This window comes from Macaca nemestrina, chromosome 3 (genome assembly GCF_043159975.1).
Source record: "Macaca nemestrina isolate mMacNem1 chromosome 3, mMacNem.hap1, whole genome shotgun sequence".
Taxonomy (NCBI): Eukaryota; Metazoa; Chordata; class Mammalia; order Primates; family Cercopithecidae; genus Macaca; species Macaca nemestrina.
Window position 1 is genome coordinate 124,417,783 of NC_092127.1, and position 21,003 is coordinate 124,438,785.

The window sequence follows — 21,003 nt, forward strand, 5'->3', positions numbered from 1 at the left end:
ATAAGTTTCCTCTCCAGTGGACCCACCACCCCAACCCATGGTGGACAGGTGATCTCCAAGTGATTCCAACTTCTGTGCCTGTACATACTCAATATGTCCTGGATCAGGGTTGAGTGAGAAACCCTTGCTGAATGCCCACAGAATACACTATCATGGATGCTGCTGTCCTGGGCCAACGAGTCACTTCCTTGCCCCAAGCTCCCCCAAGCTCAGACATCCTGACTGGTGACGGAGCTGCTGATGCAGTTTTGGGGCAGAGAGTGGAATGCCAGCAGGAACTGGGATTCCAAAAGGTCTGAATCAAGTAACTGAGAACCCATGCTGTGGTGGTTGCGGGATGTCAGATTATACTTGAACCAAGGCCCTTGGTGTCTGTCATCCCATTGGGCTTCACTTACAAAACACAAATTCAGAGATGAAATTGGTAAGAATTTCAGGAAGATTATTGAGAGTATGAAACTCCAAGTGTTGATCCTTTTGAGTATGGAGCCTCATGCAGCTGCACTTGGTTGTATGCCCATGATTTCAGCTCTGTCTATAAACCTATTCAGATTTTGTCGATTGTCCCAACAATGTCAGTTACAACAAAAGAACATTTCTGATCATATATTGCATTCAGTGATCATGTCTCTTCATTTTCTTTTTTTCTAGAATAGTTTGTCAGTCTTTGTGTTTTATGACATTGATATTTTGAAGAATATAGGACAGTTTATTTCACTGTCTCCCAATTTGAGCTTTTCAGATGTTTTCTCCTGATATGTTTTGGCAGGAATACTACAGAAATGATGTAATATTCTTTTCAGGGTATCATATCAGGAGGCAAGTGATGTCAGCAACAGTAATTTTCTAGGCATCCTCCCTCTATAGACATTATTTTGTAACACAGCAGAATTCTTTCTTAAATAGCTTGCCCAATTTTTCTTTGCCTAATATGTGGATAATCAGCTATTTCCAATTTCAGAAGACCTGTGTTAATACTTCAAAGCAACATTCAACTTCCAGGTTTGAGTCATTAATGATATTTCTGCAGCTTTACATACAATTTTCACTAATTTCTCTTTCCTTCCTTATCTTTTGTCAGAAAGATGACCAATTCTCTCAACTTTATTAAATTATGTTTTCTCCACATTCATGATCTGTCATAAATTTCATGCAGATGTTAGGCTGAGCTGGTGGAAGGACTGCTTATATTTTATTTACTAGATGACAGGAAATACTTGGGATATTTCAGAGATTCCCCAAACATTTTCAGAAGAAATGATATTGCAGAGAAAATCACTTTGAAATTTAAGCTATGAAAGTGATAATTCCACTAAGTTCACTAAGTTTTTGAAACTTTTCTTCTGTTTAGATGAAAAGCTAACAATGTGTTAACCCTCATATATTAATATTAATAAATATGAATAGAATTCTGGATAATACATCATTGTTCACACCTCTACATCATTAAAGTAGGTGCTATGGGTCTCTTGTCTCAGAAAGCTCAATTTTGTTGGTGGTGTTGTTGGTATTTTTGTTTGTTTGTTTGTTTTTTGGAGACTGGCTCTGCTGTCCAGGTGGCGTGCAGTGGCGTGAACACAACTCACTGCAGCCTTGACCTGACTCAAGTCATCTTCCCACTTCAGCCTCATGAGAGAGCTGGGACTACAGGCATGTATCACTGTACCCAAGTATTTTTTTTTAATAAAATTTTTTCGTAGGGACAGGGTCTTGTTCTGTTACTCAGTCTGGTCTCGAACTCCTGAGCTCAAGCAATCCTATTGCCTTGGCCTCCCAAAGTGCTAGGATTATAGGTGTGGTCCCCGACACCAGGCCAGCACACAATTCTTGGCCAAAGATACTACAGTTTCAGTTCAGTGGGGTTAAACCCTATGAAAAAGGTAGGCATTGGTTGTTCTGGGAACACTGATGTGGATGCCTGACTCAGCCTAGCCTAGATTAGGGCATGAACATCTTTGGTGTTGGTGGAAACGTGGGTTCTGCCTACCACAACTGGAATGGTAAATCTTTTGTTGTAGTTTCTGAGGCTCTTTTCATTTTTCCAGTGTTTCTCTGTGTCCACATTGTACAGTACTATTGCTGTATCCTAAAGTTAACTAACTTGATTCTTCTCTCCTTCCTTTCCATTTGGCTGTAGAACCCAGGTGTTATTTTAATATAGGTTATTGTATATTTTCCTGTTCTAGATTTTTTATTTGGAGACTTTCTATTTGTTGCTAAGATGGTGTTTTATCATCTGTTTTCATGCATTTTTGTAACTGCTCATTGGGAAATTTTTATGATGATTACTTTAAAAATCTTTGTCAGATAATTCTAACATCTCTGTCATCCTGATATTGGATTCTATTGATTGTGTTTTTTTTAATTAAGTTTGACACGTTCCTGGTTCCTCATATGATGCATGATTTTCAATTGAAAACTGGATACTCTGTGTATTAGGTTATGAGGCTCTGGCTTTTATTTAAATCTTCCATTTGAGCTGATTTCTTTTCTCACAGGAAGGTTAGTTTGTAGCTGCCTTGTTACTGCAGGTGGAGATGATAGAAGTCCACGTTCCACACTCAGCTACTGCTGATATTGAAGCTTTTTATTATTGTTGGATGTGCTCAGGAGGTTAGGCTCCTCACTAGGGCTCTATTGATGCTGCCCTTACTGAGATGGGTATGAGTGCCTTGTTACCCCTGTGTGACCTCCACTGATACCAGGGGGTCAGTGTGCCTCCTTACTGGTGGGAATCGATGAAAGTCTTCACCAGGCCTCTGTTTACACCAGCGTCTTAGGAGGTGGGGAAAGGGTGCTCTTTACTGACAATGCGGGGCGGGAGGTCATTGCCACTCTGGAGTGGGGATGAAAGTCCAAGGTCCCCACTAGATCCTGCCTGACACCACCTTTTTTGGGGGTGCATAGAGGTGCTGGGGTTATAACCTAGTGAAGGTGGAACTCTAGGCTTTCTTTGGTCTTTGGTAATGTGGGTGTGGGTGGGGCTAAAGTTTTCTCTGTTGTTTGCCTGGAGTAGTGCAGTGTTTATCTAAAAGTTTTCTGAATTACTTCATTGCCCCTTTCCTGGTTCTTTGGCTAAGGAAAGCAAGCTTTATTGGGCCATTTTGGGTCTGTATCTGTTGGTGTTTCCATGTTGCCAGATTTTTCTGCTCCACATCTGGAAGTATGAGTTAAACAACAAGCAAACGAACAAACAAACAAACAAATGAATGAAACCAGGGAAATCAGCGCCATGTTGTTCCTTGAGTCCACGTTGTTCCATGAGTCCGAGGCCTGTCTGCCTTATTTTCTCCATCCTTCAGCGTCTTCTTATGTTTGTTTTGTATACAATAGTCCTCCTTCATTCACAGAGAATACTGGTTTGGGACCATTTTATTAAAATCATGCATTTTGCAAATAATTTCTACATATTTGACAGTTGCATATAATTTTTCTATAGTCATTGTGAATATTTATGTCTGAAACGCCTGTTTCTATTATTGAATTAAACCACACTGCTGGGACTAGAATTTGGCAACTCTGTAGGAAAATGAGACAAATCAGGAAATTATCTCAGGAGTCACTATTAGTCTGCCACAGACCATTCTGAAGGGCTGGAAGCATTACATGCAGATGGCAGCCTAGAACTAACTCACCTGGAAAAATGGGAATAATAATAACAAAAGCATTTTCCTACCTTTGGTTAGGTCTAATTAAAATATGTAAAGTTTCATAAACTTTTCAGTAAATAATGCATCACAAATGTAAGATACATTGTCCCTTGCATGTGATTTAAAGAAAAATTTTCTACTACTAAACGTATGTTAATTATTTTGAACAGTGGACCTGAAATTTGAGGGCTTTCTGAATTCCCTTGTAAGAACATACTGTTGTTGTTCCCAGAAAAATTTTATTATCTTAAGTTTCTTTATTCTTCTCCTCTGGTAAATAGATGAGTTACTTCAGGTAACATGATCTAAATTAATATTTCCAACAATTGGTTGATTATGCTTGGTATTTTGCTTGACTCTGGTTATTGGTCACTGAGTGATTTTGCAGTTATATTAAGGGAAAGGAGGAGACAGAGACAGTCAAAATATAAGAATGGCTTTTTTTGGGGAATAGTATATCAAATCAAAGAGGTATATTTCTGGTTCTGTTTGTTCTGCTTGATCTCTGGTTGTTACTTGAGTTATTTGTCATAAACTACCAAAGCTTATTCTTCTAAAGTGGTTTTTCACTTAGTGTCTTGTAAAGGACATAGTCAGTTTTCCAATCATAGTCATTGAAATAATGATAATAGTAATTTTGATATTTACGTTATCTCAGCTTAAAATCTCTAAATTTTCATCAAGATCCTGAGTAAATATATTATCTATTTAGTCTGCATAGTAGCTTTCTGCTTATTCTAAAAATAATTGGAAATGTGTAAACTATATTGTGTCTAAATGAAAAGAGATGCCCACTTATTTTTAGAGATATTTCTTATTTTTATTTTGACATTAAAAAATAATTTTAGGTATTTTTTAGTGAACACAGTCTTTAATAAAAACATAAGACCATTTAGAAATAGGAACATTAAAATACATTAGTTCAGGAATGTCTATTTTTGGCATATTTCTATTATGATATCAAGGACCTCAGCTGAGATACTAGTACTTCAAAAACACCAGATCTATTTATTAAAAGACATACCAATAAATTCATGCTTGCCTTTCACATATTGGTAATTATTGAAAAATATTATTTATAAGTACCTGCCTTATTTCCTTGAAGTCTTTTTATTTTAGGAAGATTTGTTTTCACAAGAACCAAAGAATTACTAATGAAAGATCATTTTTTTTTTCCAACACAGTGTATCCAAAAGAATTTCTGTGGAACATTAATATTGAATTGTCATGGAGAATTCTAAACTAGAAATTTATTACATGAAAGCAACAGCGATGTTATGATTTTTACCATCTACCATATTATTGTTTGCCTAGGGTTGAAGTGCTGGGTTTTTAAATATAGTAATAGTAATTTTAATTTCTAAGTTAATTTATGTTAACTGTCATATATAAATTTGACCATTGTTAAATGTATCCCAATTTTCCCTATTCTGTCTTTGTCTACATCTTCCTTTAACCTTCTCTTCTTCTTCCTTTTTTGTTTTCTCCTCTTCTACCATCTCATGAAAGAAATGATCTTTATTTAAAATAAATTATCCTTCTTTTTAATATAGCATATATTGTCAGCTTTTTAGATAATCATTGAATTAAACCAGGAACATATATTTCAATAATATGGCGTGAGGTTTCTCAAAGTAGGGAGCCTAGATGACGGCATTTTTTCCAACTCCTGATACAGACATAGTGTATTGCTTCTGAACTGTTCTTTCCATAAAGCATTGCAGAGTTCAAAAGTATTTTATGTCTTTTAAAAGGCTACCTTTTTCTCCATCTGTCTCTTCTATGGTTTAATTAATAAACATTCACCTAGTTTCTCTAATCTCTAGTGTTAAAAAGTTTGCAGTAATATAGAATATAGTTTTTACAATATAAAGGTATTTTTCAGTTATTTTTACCATGTGCTGATATCTAGATTAGGTAAAAATCTATAAAAATGCTATATGACATTGTTAATTTGAAATTATTTTAGCATATTTTTACAAGCATAATAATGAAATATGTCAGTCTCAATTTTGGGTAAAAACATTATGGAAATCAAAGAAACTATTAATTTTTCAGGAAAAAACAAAACTATGAGTATTTTAATATTTCTACGCCTATTAGAAAAAAAATTTAAAAGCCTTTAAACATCTTTCAAAAAGCAATTGAACTGACATATTTTTCTTTTTAAAATTAAGGAATAAGGGCATTTAAAATTTTACAGACTTCTCAAGATGATCTGTTATTTAATTCAGTTTTTATTTGTAGTAAAGAAAAAGGACAGTTGAACATTAAACTCAGCTAGTATATGTAGGAGTAATGTTGTTTCCTATTTGCAACAAGCCAAGTAAAAGTTGAGAATAAGCTTTTGGAAACTTTTATAACAATTTAATATTTGTTACAACATTCAAACATATGACCAGTGGATTTTTCTGTTGTTGAGGAGGAGGGTAAATTTTATAAAAGAATTGGTATATAAAACAGATGCATTAAAGCAGTGGTGCCCAACCTTTTGGGCACCAGGAACCAGTTTTGTGGAAGACACATTTTGCACAGACCTGGGTGGGGTGAGGTGGTGGATGGTTTCAGGATGATTCAAGTGCATTCTATTTATTGTACACTTTATTTCTGTTATTATTACATTATAATATATAATGAAATAATTATACCGCTCACCATAATGTAGAATCATTGGGAACCCTGGGCTTGTTTTTCTGAAACTACATCTGGAGGTGATGGGAGACAGTGACAGATCATCAGGCATTAGATTCTCATAAGACACAGGCAGCCCAGATCCCTCCCGTGTGCACTTCACACTAAGGTCCATGCTCCAGTGAGAATCTAATGCCACTGCTGATCTGACAGGAGGCGTATCCTAAGTGGTAATGCTTGCTTGCCTGCTGCTCACCTCCTGCTGTGCATCCAGGTTCCTAACAGGCCATGGGCCAGTACATGGCCTAGGGGTTGGGGATCCCTGCATTAAAAAAATTGACAAACAAGACCAGGTGCGGTGGCTTACACCTGTAATCCCAGCACTTTGGGAGCCAAGGTGGACAGATCACTTGATCCCAGGAGTTCAAGACCAGCGTGGGCAATGCAGTGAGACCCCCATCTCTACAAATAAAATAATTAGCCAGTCGTGGTGGTGCGTACCTGTGGTCCCAGCTCCTTGCAAGGCTGAGGTGGGAGGATCACTCTTGAACCCAGTAGGTCAAAGTTGCAGTGAGCTGAGATTGTGCCACCACACTCCAGCCTGGGTGAGAGAGCCAGACTCTGTCTCAAAAAAACATAAAAAACAAAACATCAAACAAAAAAAATCAAAGAGGTCCTTTACCATAGACAGTTTGTGAAGCACTGGTTTCAAAAAAAAAAAAAAAAAAAATAGTATTGTTTGAGGTGATTTTTTTTGTAGAGGGTTATTCTTGAGAAAATTTAGAAAAACCTTCTTTAATGTTTAATAAAATGATAATTGATGTTTCAAAATAGTTTATGCCAAATTACATTTTTTTTTTCACTTTTAGAGGAGGTGCAGAGAATCCTATCTTGTGCTTAAATTGGGTTCACTCCTTGAATGAGACATACAGAATATGGAGTCAGGTGAGGGAGATAGTTTTGGAGGTTAACCTTTGACTGCAGAATAGGTTAAAGGGATTAAATTGATTGTATGTTGGTAGTAGAGCAATGAAGGCCTTCAGTTAGACGTGTTGAATTTTTTAGAAAATGAAAGATGAATTTTAGGCAAGGGTTTCAGTTGGAGATTGAGATTGGTCTAAATTGCTTAAAGACTGGACAAAGGGAGTGGAGGCTTCTGTGGCTGCAAGATTCTTTTGCTGCTGTCCTTACATGTGACCTTCATTTTCATGCCAGCCAGTTTCTGTGTTCTGGCTGGAAAAAGAGAAGAGCAAGAAGCAAAAGGCACATTTCACATAAGATTGCTACCCATTTTGGAAGTTTTGCTCAACAACTTTCTCTTATATTTAGTTGGACAAAATATCATGTGTTCTCCGATATCTGAAAGAGTAGAAGTGCAATTTCTCTTTAGGGCGAGAACAGGATTGCTGCCAAGAGAATTGGAGTTCTGTTAAAGGGGAAGTAGGGAATCAATACTGGGTAGTCACCTAGTGGTCTCTGCCATAGCAATTGTCTGATATTTTGCAATTGAGCATATTTCAGGTTCTGAACATCGGACATGGTTTTGTCTTCACAATGGAAGCAAATTTAGATAAAACTTTGTTTGGGGTCATCTTGTGTGCATTTCTTCTGTGTCTTCAGTATGGTCTGCACCTTTGTCTTTTTGCAGTATGTTTTTCTTCCTATTGATACTTTCTCGTCTCACTAAAAGCTTTGTTCTTTGATAAAATAACACAGAGTGATAAATTCCACAAAGGAAAACAACACACTGAATTAAAACAGACTATTTAAATAGAGAAGCTGCATTCAGAAAATTCTCAGTAGGGTCAAATCTTTGTTCATTTTTAAATAAAATGATCTATTAATTCACATTAATATGTGTTAATGAAATTAAAATGGAATGGTACTTAATATTATTAACTGTGTTAAGTGTTCATGCGTTCATGAGGGCCATTTAAGAAGAGATACTCAGTTGGATATACAGGTAGCATACAGTAACATTTAAAACTTCTATCATGTATAAAAAGAAAAAAGTTAAATTAATTCAGACATTTATTTACAGTTTAGTGACTATAAATAGAAATCCCATGTCATGAATTTCAATAATTTAATTGATTTAGAAAACTTTATTATAGTTTCAATGACATAATTCTCAGAATGCATAGCTTAGATGACGATTATTTTGTTAAGAATGTTGGTATACTTACTCACAATTAAAAAGATGTAGGTATATTTAATGTATAATATACAGTAAATCTTCACTTAACATAATTAATAGGTCCTTGGAAATTGCTATTATAAGTAAGTGAAGTGATGTATAATGAAAGCAATTTTACTATATGCAATTTTACTATTTGCTAATTAATAGAAATAAGTTCCTAAGATATATTTCTGATGACACAAACATCACCAATTTCTAAATAAAGATCAAAATACTTCTAATATTAACACTGAAATAAATGTGAGCTCTATATACATTTAAGAAAGAATAATGAAAACAAGTGAGATAACTGTTTATTCACTTATTCCAGTTCAGGGTCGCCAGTGGCCAGAGCCAACCCAGGGGGCAAGCTGGGAACCCGCCCTGGACGGGATGTCCTTCCATTGCAAGGCACACTCACACAGCCACCCCCACTTGGACTGGAACCACTGAGTAAGAACAGTTGACCTAATGTGCACATACTTAATTTGGGATGTGGGAGGAAACCAGACTACCCCAAGAGTACCCACACACACGGGGAACACATGCAAACTCCACACAGACAGTGGTCCCCTGGAAATCAATTTGTTTTTCTCATCAACATTTTAATGAAAGAACTTATTTGAGGATATGCTGTATGCAGTCAATTTTTAGCAGTGTTGTGATTTTTAAAAACTTGTGATTGTGATTTTCACAGATTTAAACATATTTAGTTTTTTTTTTTTGTTTGTTTTTTTTTTTTTTTTTTTTTTTTTTGAGATAGAGTTTCACTCTCATCACCTAGGCTGGAGAGCAATGGTGCAATATTGGCTCACTGCAACCTCCACCTCCCAGGTTTGAGTGATTCTCCTGCCACAGCCGCCCCAGTAGCTGGGATTACAGGCATGTGCCACCATGCCTGGCTGATTTTTTTTTTTTTTTTTTATGTGTAGTAGAGACGGAGTTTCACTATGTTGGCCAGGCTGGTCTCCAACTCCTGACCTCAGGTGACCCACCCACCTCAGTCTCCCAAAGTGCTGGGATTACAGGTGTGAGCTACAATGCCCAGCCCATATTTAGATATTTTAAATGATCTTTTTAATTTACTTTAAATCTGACTGGGCATGACAACATAGTAAAATATTTTATGCCACACTTTTCTATTGTCTTCATTTCTTCTCCCATGATATCTTTCACATAGAGAGTATTTTTAAGTGAGCAAAATAGTATCACTATATGATGGTGGATTCGATTTTCCAATCAGTATTTTAAAAATATTTTGGTTTCCATAACATATTCGTTGGTTAGCTTTTCTTCACATATTTTTATTATGATGAACCTTATAATAATAAAATATTTGCTCCAAAGGAAAGTTTAAAGATTGGCTTAAAATCTCATTTGTGTAAGTGGAAAAACTAAAACACAGAGTACCTAAGGTCGTACCCAAGGTAAAAACAAACAAACAAACAAAAAAGTCTACTTACATTTGGAGGTGAATAAGAACTTCATTATATAAATCTTTGTTTTTATGACTTATATCAAAGAACAAACGTTCACATTAGTTGAAAAATTCCACTCTAGTTATTTTGTAGTATTAGTGGAAGGCCTATATTCAAGTTTTAGCTCTGTTTTTTAATAACTGTCTAACTTGGGCTAAAATACTTGTCTGTATTTTCTCTGAAACTGGCAAATGCCAGTCGGGTGCAGTGGCTCACACCTGTAATCCCAGTACTTTGGGAGGCTGAGGTGGGCGGATCACGAGGTCAGGAGATCGAGACCATCCCGGTTAACACGGTGAAACCCGTCTCTACTAAAAATGCAAAAAATTAGCCGGGCGTGGTGGTGGGCACCTGTAGTCCAGCTGCTCCAGAGGCAGAGGCAGGAGAATGGTGAGAACCTGGGAAGAGGAGCTTGCAGTGATCTGAGATCACGCCACTGCACTCCAGCCTGGGCAACAGAGTGAGACTCTGTCTCAAAAAAAAAAAAAAAAAACAGAAAAAGAAAAACTGTCAAATGTCATCTTACTAACAAATTCACACAGTTGCTGTGAGGATCAAATGAAATGCATGTGAACAGCACTAGAAATCTAATAAAGTGTCAACAACAAGAATAATTTCTCTCTCTATGGCACTTTAAAAAGTACTATTTATTGTTACTCCAGTGCCTTATTCATTTGGCCTGCTTATTTTTCTTACGTTTTATACAGAGAAATCAGGAAAAATATTTCTAAATGCTTTGATACCACTTACAAGTAGGAAAAACTTCCTCATGATTTCAATATGATTTAATTTAGTATTTTTATGATTAAAATTAATTATTTTTTAATTTTATAATTAAAATTTAATTTCTATAAATAGTGTGATCCATACTACTAAGTAAAGGAATATTAGGGAATTTAGTAAAGTATTGTAATGACAGATAGTTCTATGGATACAATTGATGCCCATGAGTCAAAACACCTTGATCATAAAGATTTTAGTACTTATTTTCAGGAAAACTATCGACAATATTTATAATTAGATATGACTTTTCTTCATTCATTATTAATTCATTCCCACATCCCTTTTTCATCTTAAAAACATCTATTTATCCTTCATCATTCATCTATTCATCCTTGCTAAGGACTCAATTCAATACCACAACTTGTGTGAATCTTCTTGTAACTTGATTTTTAACTTATATAATCTTTATAACTTATATGAAGGATATACTTTAAAAATTGTCCAATCAAAGGCATGTCCTAACAAAGTGAATGACTGCTTTGTATTTTTGTGGCTTTCTACGTGTGAAAGAGTGATCTACAAATTTCACTGTTTATGCGTTCAGACTGCGGAGTCTTGAGAATCTTTCATTAAAAGTAAAGTTTAAAGCCTTAGAGTTAAAATAGGTGTATAACATTTTCAATGTGTCAGCTTTAGTGTCCCTAGAAAGATAACCAACTACAATATCTTCCTTAAAACATTCTTAAATATTTGGCTTTTTCTAAGAAGTAAATAGTAGTTTCTTTGATTTCTCATCATATATTTTCAGCCAAGATTGTGGCAAACATATGCCACTAACATGCTTATGAATATACACTAACATATTCACAAACATGCCATGTTTATGCATACACACAGATATGGAAAAGTAGAAGAATTATGGAGTACCTTATTTTATACTTGGTTATATTATTTACTAATGTTTCTAAGAGTTTTTCTGTAAACATGATAAAACCAGAATTGGTCCAACATATCTTCCTAAGTAAAATCGACAAATAAGCATTTGAGACTAATGTAGATGTTTCAGTGTACCTAATTCACTGATATTATAAAAGTTAGTAACACCCTGCTTGGGGGAATATCTGTTCTATAAATGAATAGTAATCTGCCCACATAGTTTTCACTTACATAAAATAATTAATTATGTGATTTGATTTTTGCATCAGGCTTTAAGAGTATATATATATTAATAGATAAAACATATAAATATATATTCTTAGAAATATGTATGATTAAGAATATATATGTGTACATATAAATGGTGGGTTGCTATCTTGGTTTGGCACAAAATAAGAATGTTATATAGATGACCAAAAAAGTAACAATTTTGATAAATCCAAGAAAGGTGAAAATTCCTCATGATTAATTCTTAGCCTTAGAATTATAAAGAGGTAGGGCTGAGAGACCTAAGTGAGCTTGTAGTATGAGAGTTCTGATATGAATTTTGGGGACACATGGCTCAGACATTAAGAATTAGGTAAAATTGGCTGGGCGCGGTGGCTCAAGCCTGTAATCCCAGCATTTTGGGAGGCCGAGACGGGCGGATCACGAGGTCAGGCGATCGAGACCATCCTGGCTAACACGGTGAAACCCCGTCTCTACTAAAAAATACAAAAAAACTAGGCGGGCGAGGTGGCGGGCGCCTGTAGTCCCAGCTACTTGGGAGGCTGAGGCAGGAGAATGGCGTGAACTCGGGAGGCGGACCTTGCAGTGAGCCGAGATCCGGCCACTGCACTCCAGCCTGGACGACAGAGCGAAACTCAGTCTCAAAAAAAAAAAAAAAAAAAAAAAAAAAGGTAAAATTTTGAGGTAAAATTATATAGCTTATCTGAGTTACTTTCTCTCCAAATTTTGCAGTTTTACGTATCTGGTTTATGCAGTATTTTTGTACAACAGGATCAGAAGATTCCAAAGAAAGGGATATTGAAGTTGAGAGTTAACTACCCAAATGAAACGACCAGAAAACCTTGACTATTTCAGTAGATAAACAGGATGGTTAAGATTTGGATACATAGAGAAGGAACAAATAGGAGCAGCCCTTGGAACAGTATGGGCAAAGCCAGAGGCGATGAACTTCCATATTTCACAGAGCATTGAATCCAATGTGGATAGGATTGATAGAAGACAAGATGGGAAAGTGTATAGGAGTTTAACTTTAGAGCTATTGAACACTGTGTTAGAGAATCTGGACTTTAAAAAAGTAGAAAACGAAGAGTGAGTGAAGGAGGCCAATAAGGGTGAATGTTAATGAGAGATTTAGAAAGGAACCTACAAAAATAGGACAATGTGACTGTCAGGTTTTAACCTGAGCTGGGGTCCAAGGGGAGTTGATGGACGGGTGGTGGGTAATTGAAAGAACACTCGGGGAGTGGAGGGGCATAGGCAGGTGGGACATGGCTTTATTATGCGCTGCCCCTCACAGTGTCAGTGATACATACGTGCACTTCACAGACAATAGTGGCTCAGAGTCAGGTGATGAGCCACCCATAACATGGTAACATAACTGTGATTATATAATGCATGGGATTGTGCGCCTGTGCCCTAATCCTGTTGCATCATGCTGTGCCAGATGTTTACCTTGGCCGGCTCTTGACTGCCACGCAGCCATTTTCCTTACACTCTACCCCCTAGGCCGAGAGGGTCCTCTTAGTGGGGAAACTTGCCCACAGGGTGGCACCCTGGACCCATAGGCCACAACAATAATACAAGGAGCAACAACCTACTACTAATATCCCTGTTAGGCTCCCCATGATTATCAGGGCCCAACATAGGCCAGAGCTCAGGAATGTCCACCATCTCTGTAGGGGGTCATCAGTAAGGCTCTCAACTGCTTCAGTCTCCTGTGACATCCCTTGCAAGGCTGCCGTTATGTTTTGTTGACTTTCTGGACTAAACGTACAACATTGTGTCCCTATAGGGGCACAGGTGCCACCTTGGGCAGCTGTTACTATATCTAAGGCCATCCAGTTTTGCAGCACCACTTTTCTGGTTTGATCAGCCTCATTGGTTAACAGGAGGGTGACTTGGGTGTAATTCGGGGACCAAGCTGTGTACTCTGCAAGGGCTGTAACCTGCGTTTCTACAGTAATGACACCTGTTCCAGGGATGGTCAAAGCTACGGGGCAGAGCCACCAAGGGGCTTGCAACACTTGCAAAAAGTGGGAACGCAGCACCTCCCAGTTATGTGGGCGCCTAGGCAATGTGGGAAGCACATTGCCTTCCCACATTGGGCCACCCCAATGTGGCACAAAGGCCACCCCCAAGTACAAGGGCCAGTCCAGTTCACTGGCAAATATGGCCATTCCTTGTATCCACAGACCCATAAACTCCCAGGGGACACAAAGTCCATTGGAGCTTGACCTTGATGAGGCCACCTATTCCACTACACCCTTGGTGTGGTGACATATGCTACATTTGTGCAGGCTATGGTGGGCAAATACCCCATGTTGATGCCGTCTTATTGTTGCTCTATACATCACGGTACCTGTGGTGGGGACACTACATGTTCCCCCATTAACCAGCCCCATTCGTCATAGACATTATGGGTCAGCCAGGGGATGGGCATGCCCTGGATTTTGCTGCGCCCCCTATCCAAAGTTGACCATTTCACATTCCAGGCATCGCATATGGGACCCCAAGTCTCTAGCCATGCCCAGTTCTCCATAGAAGCTAAGTGTATGTGCCAGGGCAAGCAGTCCGCAGCTGCTGCTGGAAGGGTGGTGCAGATCCTACAGTTGGAAATATTAGTCACCTCAGTGTAGGTGTGGGCCCATTTCATAATGCTTTTGGAGCATGTCAATCTATGGTCGAAACGACAAAGTGGGCACAGGTACTAACGGATGAATCATGCTCCTCAGGCAAAATACAGGCTAACTGTTCATTTCTGGCAGCTGCCAGGGGCTTCTGCCCTAGACGATGCTCCCCATGGTTCCTTTGCGTGCTGTATCTGTGCTAAAGTTAGTGGGGAGCTCATATTAGGCCACACAAATGGTACATATGTCCCCCAGAGCAGGGTTCCTTCCCTGGCCATTCCCCTATGAACAGTCATTCACAGAGGCCATATATTAAATACCCAAGGAGTGACATGTAAATCATACAGTAGGCCCTCCCCCCAGGGGACTATGATAGCTAACCATCGGCAGTGGGGCCTTCGAGGGTCCATGGCCAAAGCCAGGCTTTTTGTTTTCCTGCCTTTAGGGGTATTGAGGCAGGCAACAACAGATTACCATTCATCCCCATGTCCAGTCGGAGGAGGTCATCCTTGGTGTCTGTATCTGTAACTGGATGGAGGCAGCGGCCCAGTGTAGCAGTGCCCCACTGGGGCTGGGCCGCCTTTCTGTGGCTGTTCATTCAAGGTTTGGAGCACCAGGTCCAACCTTGAACTCCAGCCCCACAAAGGCCGGGGAGGAACATGCAAACGTAATTCATTTTCCATGGGTCTTGCCACGTGGCCTGGCTCCAAATGAGCTGGTGACCAACTAGCCAATTCGGTAACTTCCAGGTAGTTAACCACAAGATTAGGCCCTGATAAACTGCCCATCTATTGGTGCAGATTGCCATGGGTGTCTCCTTCTTGGTGATCACCATCTACACTGCTCTGAGTTCAGCCCCTTGACTACTTTGTCCACACCTGATAAAAAAATCATATGGTGTCAGTACTAAGCTGGACCACAACAGCAGTCCAGGTAGCAGTCACACCCTGGCTGGACCCATCCATATACCATGCCCCATTGGGAATGTGGGGGTGCCCCTCTCCTACAGAGTCAGCAGCACAGTTATATTTTTCACTTTCACTGACCGGCCTCCACAGCTGTCTATGTATGCAGCCTTGCCTGGAAACTTATCTGGGTTCCCATAGACGAGGCTACACTCTGCACCAGCGTCTACCAGTGCCGGCAGTGGGGAGAGTGGATTGCCAATTCCATATGTGGCCTCTGGTCGTCTGGTTTCCCCCCAAGCCAGGCATCTTGGTCAGTTCCCTAATGAAACACAAAAGGCTGTGTAACTCCACCCACCTTCAAGTAGTCTTTGAGCTGGAGCGTCCTGGTGGGACTGGGTTGAGCAACATCGTCCTGCCCCATCTTGGACATTTTCTGGAATTGCTGCTCTGGGGGCAATTGCCTCCACAAAGTTAACAACACTTCACTGGGTTGCCTATCAGTTTTATCTTGGTCAACCCCAGCCAAAATTGAATCAATTCACATCTGTGTGCAGGTCACCCGCTGGGGCCCTTTTATGTCCCATGAGGCGCCACCTGTGGAAAGGGTAACTTCCCCCTTTTTATGGCACAAAATCCCTGGTCCCGCCAATGGCCCTCTGCTTCTCTGAGGGCCACCATGGCAGTAGTCATCTCATGTACACAGTGCCCCACATACAGAGTAAGGGCAGTGGCCAGAGAGCTGAAAGCACGCGGGGGTGCAGAGCCCAACACAAGGCCCCTCATGTGGGAGGTAAAGCATTCAACATATGGCCCTCAGGTATTTAAATCAAACACAATTTGCCACATGCCCATTTCCCGAATTACCTGCACCAGCTCTGCATATGATTGCTATTTACTCAGTTTTTGGTATTTCTCTGACATCGTTCCATACCATTCTATAGCAGCCATCAGCCATTCAATCAGGGTGTGGTCGCCTTGCTCCGTGCTAACCGCCTGCTCACCTGCAATCGCTGATGAAGGGAGGGATGGGTCATAATGGAGACCAACTTTTCCATTTCAGAGGCAGAGCAGACAATACCATAGGCTCCCTCATCCAAAAGGCAAAGCATCCAGGTGGGTAGGGGTTCCCCCATGAACTGCTGACACTGTTAACTAACTTATGCAACTCAGTTGGGGTATAGGCACTGTATGACATGTGATCCACCACAGTAGGGTGTCCCTGAACCCCCACCCCCTGGGGCCCCAATGGCTGTTCCTGCTCTATTTTCTGACGGACCACTGGGTGAGCCTGCAGTGGAGGTTCTTCCTCCTTGGTATCAGACTGGGCGGGGGTCTCTGACTGGGATAGTTGACCCAGGCCCACACTAACAGCAGGCCCTAATTCTCATTTCAAGCTGCGTATATGGATCTCCAGGTGCTCTGCTTGCCCCTGGAAGTCCCTTACCTGAGCTGTATCCCACAGGGACTGAATGTGGACTTCCCATAGCACAGTCAAAAACGCCCATCCAACTCTGCCAGCAGAGGCTCGCTCCTTTTCAGTGCTCTGTGCTTCACAGTGCTTCGGTGCCTTCTCCATGGTCACGGGAGACCCATCCACCACCACCCGTGTTTTCACCGGGGCCCATCTGAGCAGGAAGGCTGCCACAAGGTACCACAACCCATGCTGAGACCACATAGCTGACCCAGGACCATCAGGAGCTGAGAACTCACTCACCTTGGAATCCTGTTGACTACGCCAATTATGAGGTTCCAACCTGAGCTGGGGTCCTAGGGGAGTTGGTGAATAGGTGGCAGGTAGTTGAAAGAACACTAGGGGGACCATAGGCAGGTGGGACATGGCTTTATTATGCACCACCCCTCACAGTGTCAGTGATATATTTATGCACTTCATAGACAACAGTGGCTCAGAGCCAGGTGGTGAGCCCACTCATAACATGGTTACATAACTGTGGTTATATAATGCAAGGGATTGTGCACTTTTGCTCCAATCCTGCTGTGTCATGCTGTGCCAGATGTTTACCTTGGCCTACTCTTGACTGCTGCACAGCCATTTTCCTCACAGTGACAGAAGATAACATTAAAGAGAATTTTAAGGAAAGACCATCAATAGTTTCAAAGGTTACCAAAGTTAGATCTGAAAAGATTCTAGTGCCAGAAAATTAGTTTATATTCAAATATTGAGACAGTATATATAACTTACGAGGTAAGAGTAGGTTCAGGAGTGTGTTGTCTGGTTCCGCCACTTTCTGGCTATGTGATTTGGTACAGTTATGTCATGTCTAGCCTCAGTTTTCTCATCTGTAAAATTGGAGTGATAATAGTGGCCACTTTATGAATACATCATGAGTATTAAATGAATTAATATTTGTGAAATTCTTAGCCAGTATCTGTAACATAGACCCATTTATCTGTATCTCTGTGACTATCATATATCTCACATGTTCTGGATATCTATCTGTTGTCTATCTATCTATTTATCTCTATCTATCTATCTATCTATCTATCTATCTATCTATCTATTTATCTATCTATCTATCATCTATCTATTTTTCCAGATAAATATATTTATATCTCATATAATTATGGCTTAATGAAGAAAAGCATTTTTCAGTGAAATAATCTATTCTAAATACAGATATTGTTAGATATTGGTAGGGAGACGTGGTTACAAACCCAGGTATAATTTAACTCCAAAGTTTGTATTCTGTTCTCCAGGAAGACACAGTCCATTGTTTGCATACAGTTTTGTTAGCACAGCCAACAATCACAGTATTGTTTGAGAACATAAATCAGCTCAGACTGAGAAATTAGAGACAGTGATAGGATACTGAAGCTTGACAATTGTAAACTAAACTTTAGTAAGGGAAACTGTATTGCTAGTAAATGGCAAAGTAAATATCCATATCTGAATCTAAAGAACACGACCCTCAAGTTGTTTTCATTGCACCATGTTGTCTACCTAGAAAAGAAAGGTGGGTAGAAAGCAAAGTTAAAAATTAAAGGTGAAGGAATCAGTCATACCTTAAATAAATATTGGAGAGACAAGATGCTTTGGAAGATTGTCACGTCAGTATGTGAATTCATGTATTATATATCTTTTTATATCCCAAAGTAGTATACGTGATAATTGTACAGTTGATGTAATTGAATTGGAATTAACCCCCACTTCTGTAGATTGGAGTTGGAGGAAAATGATTATAGAGTTTTATCAGTTTGTTCTTTTTCTCTTTGAGTATCAGGGAGCTCTATAAATTTTCATGCACATAATTGTAAAAGGTCAATAAATGGTTAAATTTTTGTAGGCATTGTGATTTAAGAAATCCAGATAATAACTTCCCTAAGTGTTAGATATTCAGAGACTCTAAAGTTATTATAAATTGCAATTTAGAAATATGGATGGGAAATAGTCATTTTAATTAGGAAGATACACTTGGAAATGAAGTAATTTTTTAAGGTAATTTCCTTGGTGAGTGCTTTACTGATAGCTTGAATTTATTTACCACACAGATGTCATAATAAAATAGGTATTTATGGGGTAGTTTTTAATTAGAAATAATGGCTTCTAGAGTTAAAGTGATGAATCATTTTATCCATATATTGGCTTAAGTGGCCCTAATGAAAGATGATCCCATCGACAGTTTTGGACTATCCTAACTGAATGCTTTATCTTCTAAAACATAGCAAAATCTGTACTGCATTTCAGTTTCTATTCAAAAACTCTACATTAACAATGAGATACAAAGGTAATCAAAATATTAACCTGTGCTGGAAACAGACAGGTAATGTTGCCTTTCATCATAACTGAAGCGCTTTATAAATTAATAGAAAAATATCCTATATGGCTACATATTTCTAAATGTAAATGGGATTGGAAGAGAATCAACCAACCTTGTCAAATTTATGAGCATGAGTGCAGTAGTCTAGCTGATGAGATGGCTTTGCAGGTATGAAGGATATGCCATTCAGAAGGACACATTGATTCAAGTTAGTTCTTTTCTGTTTGTTTGCATTTAATTATGTCCTAAAAGGATTGGTATAGAGAATAAAATATACATGAACTAGCACTTCTGATTTATAAAAGTATATCAATGACATTTCAATTTAAAGTACAACCGCTGTAGGGAGAATAAGACACTGTACATGCAACTTGCATTAACGGTATTGAATTCAAATGAAAATTTATTTCTATTTTTTCATTCTTCTTTTAGCCAATATATTTTATTCCTATTGAAATGTACATTTTAACATTGGTTGTACTTAAAACCCACAATCAATAAAACTGAGAAACAAATATACATAAATAACTTGATAAAATACACCTAATTTCTTTCTTTGTTCATCCCTTATTCAGGGAATGATGTTTCTCACTGCCCCTTATATAATATGGAGTTGAGAAATTAAATTCACCACTAATGACTATGTAGAATTAAATTTTTTTTGTGAGTGCAACACATATCTGATATGCTGATATCAGAATATATTCTCCTGCATATTTTGGTATTAAGGAAATTAGAGGTTTACTGATAACATTATAACCTCAAGCTCAGGAAAGCTTCAAGGTGGTTGTTAAGAGTAATGAGTCTTAAATGATAGTTTCATAATCAATGTCTTTGATGTACAAATAGTCATTGATTGCTACTAATATCTGTTTTCCTTCCATGTGTCTTGGCCTTTTCCCTAAAGTATGAGCCAGAGCTAGAGTAAGATAGATAGTTGCTTCCCTTAATTTTAAATCTCTTATTATAACCATGATCATCATCACTTTTAACCAAAGAAAAAAGATGGGTTGGGGATGTAATCTCTGTGTAGATTCTGGTTTTTTTAGTGGAAACATTGTATCCTTGTGAGGAATCGGAAATAAATTTCACTGACCATGAAATAGGATCTTTAAGGTGCTTAAACAATCCCTCTATAAAATAGGACCAAGAGATGTCAGGACCATCTGGCAGCAGCAGCTGTCCTCCCCATGGCTGCCCTCCTTGGATAGCAGGTGCTTCTTCAAGCCTTTGTCAGGGGAAATTGTTGTCTTTCAGAGGCTGAACATTCAATAGTTAATGACCCACTGAGACAGAGGACAACTCTTCTTTTAAAGAGTGATCAGTCCCAGGTGACTAGACCTGTTTATTACCACCTCCAACAAGTTCCATTGAAATTAAACTGTTCTAAATATTTTTATTGATAGAACTTAGTCAATTACAGATAAAAATGTTGAGCAGAGAACAAACTAAGTATCAACAAAATGATTGGAATGTAACAAATTTCTGGTTCCGAAGCCACCATATAAGAAATTATTTGGATAGAATGAAAGCAAGAACGTTTTAAAAGGTAGACTAATATTAAATTTACCTCAGAAAGGAATGTATTTTAAGTCATAATATGGATGTCAATAATAGTTTATGAGATTCTTGTCTATTAGAATCGTGTAACATTTCAAAGATTGTTTAAACTCTTAAATAACATGTAATAATAGTCATAATGCTTCCTCTCTAAGTAACCTTAGATAAGTTAATGAGTTTATCTCTGCTTTTCTTTCTTCATACGTAAAATGGGGATAATGCTAGCTACTTTCATAGTTTTGTTTTGGTGATTGAGTCAATATATATTGTGTTCAGCAAAGAGTAAGTTGCTACCATTTTTAGTATT

The 21,003-nt window shown here is 38.5% G+C and overlaps 1 protein-coding gene across 50 annotated transcripts in view; it reads left to right on the top strand.

Moving 5' to 3' along the window:
- The window catches only part of LOC105463581 (adhesion G protein-coupled receptor L3), an 856,114-nt gene that overhangs the window by 203,853 nt on the left and 631,258 nt on the right, over positions 1-21,003 (top strand). For 3 of the 50 annotated variants that reach the window (XM_071093421.1, XM_071093430.1, XM_071093429.1), the window contains exon 3: positions 8,792-8,913. The exons of the other annotated variants lie outside the window; for them this stretch is intronic. The gene's annotated coding sequence lies outside the window, so the exon portion shown is untranslated. The remainder of the gene's footprint in view (positions 1-8,791; positions 8,914-21,003) is intronic. 50 annotated transcript variants of the gene reach the window in all.